This window comes from Taudactylus pleione, unplaced genomic scaffold (genome assembly GCF_031769625.1).
Source record: "Taudactylus pleione unplaced genomic scaffold, aTauple2 ptg000824l, whole genome shotgun sequence".
NCBI classification, from domain to species: Eukaryota; Metazoa; Chordata; class Amphibia; order Anura; family Myobatrachidae; genus Taudactylus; species Taudactylus pleione.
In genome coordinates, this window is record NW_028285226.1 from 3,947,171 (window position 1) to 3,955,000 (window position 7,830).

Genomic DNA, 7,830 nt, shown 5'->3' on the forward strand with positions numbered 1-7,830 from the left:
TGCTGTCTGGATTCTGGCGCCAGGATTCTGACCGCCAGCATGCCGACTGCCGTGACGCAGGCAACTTCCCATTCAATCTACTGTGAGTATCATTTCATTATTGTTGCTGATCAATACTATAACACAGGGTTGCCGACATTTAGCTCCCTCCTTCCGGGAGGGAGCTGTCAGGCTTCCACACGGAGGGCGTAATGCGGCAAAAGGGGGCGTGGTCCAGCAAATGATGCATCATTGTGGCCCCGCCCCCTCTTCACAATGCTGAGATTAATGGCATTGTGAAGCAGGGGGCGGGGCCACGAAGACACGATTCAGCGCGAATGTCGTCACTTCCCCCTCCCCCTGCTGCCGAGGTTTATACAGACGGGTCGCTGGGGCCGATTAATGTGAACTAGTCTCACAAACTGCTATACCATGTTGAATTAATACTTTGCCTGCTTAAGCTGCACAGACTGTGCGCTAAACTGCAATCTCCATATATGCACTCTTATGTCACAAACTCCTGATAATACTTATGGAATATTTATTACTTATGCATACAGTATGTCTGCTTAATGTTAGGCCTGATTTACTAAGAAATGGGTTGTCAAAACTACCAGTCATCGGTGCCTTTGACTGATTTAAAACAGCTATAGTCTGGTTTAGCATTTATTTCTATTGCTATTGTGGGTTTCCAACTTAAAAAAGTTCATCAAGCGAAACGCGCGTTTCTAATAGAGCAGGAATCTCACTACTGACATCACGAGTGATGTCAGTAGGGCCGCCCAGAAATGGCAGGCGTTCCCTCAGGAACGCCTCCGTTTGTCTGGCCACCCCCCCTCCCCGCCTACAAATGCAGTGCGCAGTGCCCCACCATCGACCCACTTGCGAGCGCACAGCAACTATTTGTAAGAGAACATAAGCTAATAGCTTTGCATTAAGTGCTATAGAATACAATTATACTTAACTTGCTGAGATGATGCTCCTTTATAGGCAAAAGTTTGACTGCATACCATCTACCAGTGTAAAGGCTCGGTGAATAATTCATAAAAGGATTTCGGTACTATAGAAGCAGAACATTGGTGCACAAACCACAGGCCGTGGAAAGCGTACAGCCTGTGGCCTATGGCCACCGCTCGAAGCCTGCCATCCTCTGTTCAGATCTACCCTGATTATATTAATAAGAGTAGGTCTGTCAGACAGTCACTAGTTGGGCGCATCCCATCAGTAACTTGTCTGTAACAGGCAGCCTTTGCAGCAAATTAGATCAGTTGCCAGGTTGCAGAACTCAGTCTCACATTTGGCGATCTCACCAGACTGAGGGGTCTATTTACTAAGCAGTGTTAGGAGACAGAGTGAAAAGTGATAAGAAAGGGATAAGGTACCAGCCAATCAGCTCCCAACTGTCATTTTTCAAACACAGCCTGTGAGATGACAGTTGGGAGCTGATTGGCTGGTACCTTATCCCTTTCTTATCACTTTTCACTCTGTCTCCTAACACTGCTTAGTAAATAGACCCCTAAGGCTCTGTTCCTGCACACGTGTGCATGGCATGCAGGATCATGCTAAAGAGCAGAGTCCAACCCGAGACAGACACATCCCGATGGACAGTGCCAGGCTGCACCAACCTTTCTGGACAAACGTATATATTAGCTTTTCTAATACCGGTATAAAAGACAGTCTAGGACGCACATGTAACATAACATATAAAATTAGTTTATATAAAGCTGTTTAATTGTTTTTAGGCTTAAGTTCATAGTGATCTGTGCAGTGATTCTCCCAAACTCACCTGCCTCAAGCAGGTCTATTGTCTGGTCGATATTTGGATGCTTCTCGGTCAAATTCAGAACCGACCGTTAGTAAATCTCCATCATCTATGTAAAGTTTTGATGGTCATTCCGATGTTCTAAACTGCTCTATAGTTAAATTTTTGGCCGATTTGGCATCGATTTTGACTTCAATAAATCTCTGATTTTCAAACTAGCCACCAAATTGCACAAAAATGCTAAATTGCCCTTTAGAAAATTTACCCCACACAGTAATTTGCTGACAAAAGCCATAAACAGTAACCACAAGCCACCCTCAAACTTTAATCTCAGTTATCTGAAAGACAACAATATAAACACCTCTGATAGACTTTGATAGTATGTACCACCTTGAATCATTACACACTAAAAAAACAAAGAAGAACTCCCAATCTCACCAAAACAAAGGTACAGTAGAAGCACTTAAAGAATTTCAGAACAATAGAGAAATAACCATCAAACAAATGGAGCAGGGAGTTGTGATTGTGGATACACAGAGACAGTGGTGGGCTGGACCGGGGGGCAGGGTGCCAGCTGCCCCCCGTGCCGGTACATATTGTGTGGCACTAGGGCCGCTGGCCGTAAGCTCCTTCCCGGAGTAAGCTGCTTCACTCACTCACCCTCCCCGTCACCGCACCACCTGATGAGGAAGCAGCTGAGACAGGAGCCAGCAGCAACCAATACATGCCCTGTGAGCCGAGAAGGTCTCACCCAGACGCGATCCATCTCCGCACTGCACCGACACTGTGAGAGCCGCAAACCCCGGCCAATTAGCAGAGAAGATGAAGGCCAGGCTGTTTTTCTACAAACAACAGCCCAGGTGGAGATCCTGGAGACCTGGACTCCCGCTGCATCTCCTCCTGGACCGCAAGGTACAGTTAATAACTGGCTGCATGCAGTGACCCCTGGCTCCTCAGCTCTCATACTCCAAAGAGACCTGCTGCATAAGATATTGCAATAAAGCTGTCAATCATTCACCTTGAACATGCAGCAGAGTGACTGTAATGCATACAGATGAGCAAGCATCTAGTGGTTATGCAAATTTTGGTACCATAAAGAGCCCCAGAATCATGTATTTGGTGACTGGCAGGGCTTTCTGGGACTTGTAGTTCTCCCGCAGTATGGGAAATGTAGTTAGCTGAAGCTTTGTCTTATTTCTAATCCTTCTTGAAAATAGACTTCCTGCACTCTACCAGACTGCCCTGAAGTGTGTTCGGTGTATCTGATGTTACATGGCTGCACAGAGGGTGGTTGGTGTTGCATTAAGTGAATTGTTTCCTTGGTCTGTGAGGAAATGGTTTCAATGACATGTCTCGGTAGTGCCATCATTTGAAGAGTAGCATGTGTTTTATAGTTGTCTGGCACCCATACACAAACCACCTCTGGCAGAATGCTGAATTTAGGGCCTAATTCAGCATGGATCGCAACTGCAACAGCATATGCAGATGGCTGATTGTTGCGTACTGCGCATACACGATAGCAGCATTGCACTCGCATTGCGATCACACAGACTACAGAAAGCCATCCTAGAGTGAATGATGTCAGGTCAGCATTTGGGGGTGGTGACGGGGAAGGTGGTCGGAGAAACGCAGGCGTGCCTGCCCGTTTGAACACTTACATAGGCGTGCATAAATGAGCCATTGCGACAGCATACGCAGCTTGAATACTTACTGTATGTGACGAGACTTGCCATATCTGAGTAAGGTCAGACCTACTATAATTGTGCGTGAGGGGCCGATGTTAGCAGTGACAGCCGGGAAGGTTCCTCGACCTGCCTCCTGGCTGTCAGTGTCAGGCTGTGGCACAGTGCAGCTAGCATGAGAAGGGGCCGGCATACTAACACAGTTTCCCCCCTCAAGCTCCCCCACCAGAACAGCTTCCCTTCCTTGGCTCTGCAATAGCCCCACCCCCAGTTCTCTTCACTTCCTCACTTCTCTTTCCTCCCTGCTTCTACTGGCACCACACAAAAGAAGGCTGACCCTACTGTAACTGCAGTGTACACCACAGAGGTCTCTCCCACTGTCACCTTCTCCCCTGCAGTCTCTCCCACTGTCCCCTTCTCCCCTGGAGTCTCTCCCAAGGACCCCTTTCTCTGCAATCCCTCTGGCTGTCCCCTTAACCCCTGTAGTATCTCTCACTGTCCATTGTGCCCTGCAGTCTCTCCCACTGTCCCCTTTCCCCTGCAGTCTCTCCCACAGTCCCCTTATCCCCTACACTGTAGTCTCCCTCACTTTCCATCTCTCCCATTATTTCCTTTTCTCCTGCAGTCTCTCCCACTATTTCCTTTTCTCCTGCAGTCTCTCCCACTATTTCCTTTTCTCCTGCAGTCTCTCCCACTATTTCCTTATCTCCTGCAGTCTCTCCCACTATTTCCTTTTCTCCTGCAGTCTCCTCCACTGTCACTTTTCCACGGCAGTCTTTTTTACTGTCTGAAAAGTTTGAGCTTCATCCCCCTCTCCATATAAGGTATGCCCGTACTCCCTCCCCATCTGCACCTCTTCCCCCTTTCCACCTGCACCTCTTCCCCCTCCCCATCTGTGCCTATGTCCCCTCCCAGCATGTTTGCCTCTGCCCTATTACCGCATGGCTGGTGGCTGCAATCAGGTGGCTGGACAGAGGACCAATTGCATTTGTGCCATAAAACTGAACCTAAGGATGACAGGTAATCACAACTGTCTGTTACTAACGGGCTTATTTATCACAATCTGCAATTTAAATGTGGATGTGATAAATATTTTACACCCAAATTTGCAATGTGTAAATTAATAATTTGATGCAAATTTACTAAAATCCTCTTGCCAGGAGACGGGCTCCGATAAGAGCCTGCCCTGGGGAAGAGCTACGCTATCACACTGCTTTCTGGTTCGGGTCCTCGGTGTACACTGCTCTCAGGGGATAACAGAGAAGAATTCGGAGCACCCCTCTCCGGAAGAATTTTCAAAATAGTAGCCCATAGGCTACTATTGGGTAACGCCATCTGGAGATGGCGTAACCCTATTGGGGCCAAGCTCCACAATGTGCTGGTAGAAAAGCCAGGGCCACTTACTTGTGTTTGCCCCCCAGGCTAAAAGTTGCCAGCCAGCCCCTGCACTAGAGGAGCCCTAACGTCAGATTCTCTCGCGAGAATCCGACATCAGGGAGCTGCGGCTCGGCCTCGATCGGGGATCCGAGTCAGGCGGGGAACACCCGAACAGCATTCGGGCGGACTCGGATCCCCAGTGTTCGGAGTGGTTCGGATTCCACAGAATCCAAACCGCTCATCTCTAAGCCAAAGTATGCAAATCCCGCCATCACACACCAAGGCATTAGCACGCCCACTATGTCTTGGTGTGCGATCACGGTGTGTATTTAGACGCCCACCAGCCTGACTTAAGACACCCACTTTCCCTTAGAGATACACGTCATCTCCAGGAAGTGTATGCAACAATCGGTAACATAGAGTAACATCGGACCCATACGCAGCACTTGTGGCAGACCATACCCAACCGCCAACACTGCGAGTGCTTCCGTATATAATTCAGCCATGTGACGTGTACTATGACACTGCGTCTTAGTTATGCACGCCTCTGAGATGGCGTTAAGACGCTCAGACACGCCTGCGTTAACACCACCACTCCCCCATTTCCATCGACCAACCCCTGTCACCACCCACAAACGGCTCGTCCTGTCACTCAAGCTAGCGAGGCATCTGTATGCAAGGGGCGATTGCTTTGCGATCGCATGGACTGGTTCACACATTGCAATGCATACACATGCGCACATTGCAAACATCGGCAGGCTATGTGCGAACACAGCCTAGTGAACGGGTCTCAATCGGGCCCTCAGTATCATAGCAAGGCACTATTGCACCCTTTGACTCCCCCAATTATGATGTCACAGAGGAGGAGGATGAGACCAGGAAGCTGAGTGATGGTGCATATGAGGTGGCTCTCCAGGCTGCAGGTTACTATTCCAGCCAATCAGCTGCAGCTATTCCACATTACACACTCAAGGCACTGAAATTGCATTGGAATTCTTGAGAGAGCCTCACACTGTAGAATAAGGCACAAGGCTCAGGAAGAGTTACCAGCAGTGTATGGTCTCATTCCCTCATCACACAAAATAATTTTCCTTATACACTCTAGGACAGTGATTCCTAACTTTGGTCATCAAGGCACACTAATACCCCTTTTACACCGGAGCTAAAACACGGGTTTTTGAAGGGTTAACCCGGGCAGCTCCCTGGTGTAAAAGGGGAGAGAGTTGGATCGCCGGGTCGAGTGACCCGGCAATCCAACCCAGGTTACTAGCAGGGTTTAACACGGGCGTAGCCCGTGAAACCCTGCTATGAGAACAGCGCACTCCGGGTCACGTTGATCTGGAGTGCGCTGCTAGCCGGCCTATTGGTCCGACTTCAGTGGTGCTTGGGGATGACATCTGCAGTGTGAGCGGCGCTGACTCAGGAATATCCCGAGTCGGCGCCGGCAAAATTCCGGGTCTGATCCGGATAGGTACTTTGTTCCAACTCCGGGCCAGACCCGGAATTTAGGTGGAAAAGGGGTATTACAGTCATGGTTTTACTGATATCCATTCTTAAGCACAGATGGTTAAATCAAAATAACTAAGGTACTAATTAAGTTACCTGTGAACAACTATGGCTATCCTTAAAACCTGGACTGTTAGTGTGCCTTGAGGATCATGGTTGGGAACCCCTGCTCTAGGACAACAAGATTTGCTAAACCTATTTACTGAAAGGAACAGTATAAGAACCAAATGTACGGTATCAGTGTTATATCATTCCTTAATATCTATTTCCCATTCTAAATGACAAATGGGCATGTCAGCTTTTCCTATGTTTTAGGAAACCTGCGTAAAACCAGATGAGCAATATTCACACACTGGGCGGGATGCATGAAGCATCGCAGGCGGGATGCATCCTGCCGCCCTTCGCATGCATGCCGGCATTCATAACCCCGGTATGCATGATGACCACCACAAAGGACCGCTCTCTTGGTAAGAGTGGCTCTTTGTGATGGAGAGACTTTCGGGTCTATGATCCCTCACACCCCTGTGAAACATAACCACGCCCCTTTTGCGAGCGCTCACGTGCCTACAGTGCGCGCACAGGGGGAACTGCCAGGGCTGATCTACAACCCCAGTTTGTCCCTGTAGAAGACTCTTACCCTCGCCGGTCACCACAAAGCAGGGATGGAGACTGGGCGGAGTTTAAAGATCCTGCAGGGACTTATGGGAAAATTTCCCTCTGTCCCTGCAGTTTTCGGGAAATGTAAGGATTTTCTGTGTATGACGCCATTCTGAGATGACGTTATATAAAGTAAATATTTTTCAAGCAATTTAACGCTTTTTGTTTTGCTGAATAGAAAAAAGCATTGAAGCACTGTAGAGATCAATGGCTGATCCGTACAGTGCGGTACTCTGGGAATTAATGGAGAAGATAATTGTGTTATCTTCTCCATTATCCCATTGCTGAATACTGGATTTAGATAAAAAATGCGGAAATGAAAGTTTCTGAATTTTTTCTGAAAAAAAATCATTGCTGAATAGACCCCTTAGTAAAAAAAGAGAGATTAACGCCCTATCGACAACTGACACTAGTACATTAACTTAATGCATATATTAAACTGGTCAGCCTTTTATTAATTATCAATCAATCAATAACTTAACTATGGTTATGGCCGAAAGAAACAGCAGCCATCAGAGGTCAGCAACTACCAAATCAGATGACTAGAAAAACTTGCAGGGCCAATTGCCCACTCAGAAAGTCCATAGGTCACATGAGACTCCCCCATACCTTCCAACGCACGGTTAGCCAACCAAGGCTGCTGACCCCAGCAGCGACAATCAGCCAAAAGGTATATCAAAGGGGAGTGACCTATTAATCAGCCCACTGACCTCCCGGCTGCAGTTCTTTCCCGCCCAACGCCAAAGAAAAAAAGCGACATCAAAAATAGGCAAAGAAAAATTAAAATAAAGAATAGGGAGAGAGGGGAAAAAGCTGAAAAGAGGCCGTCTCATATCTGCAGCTGCCCTAAGAAAACTAGCTCCTCCC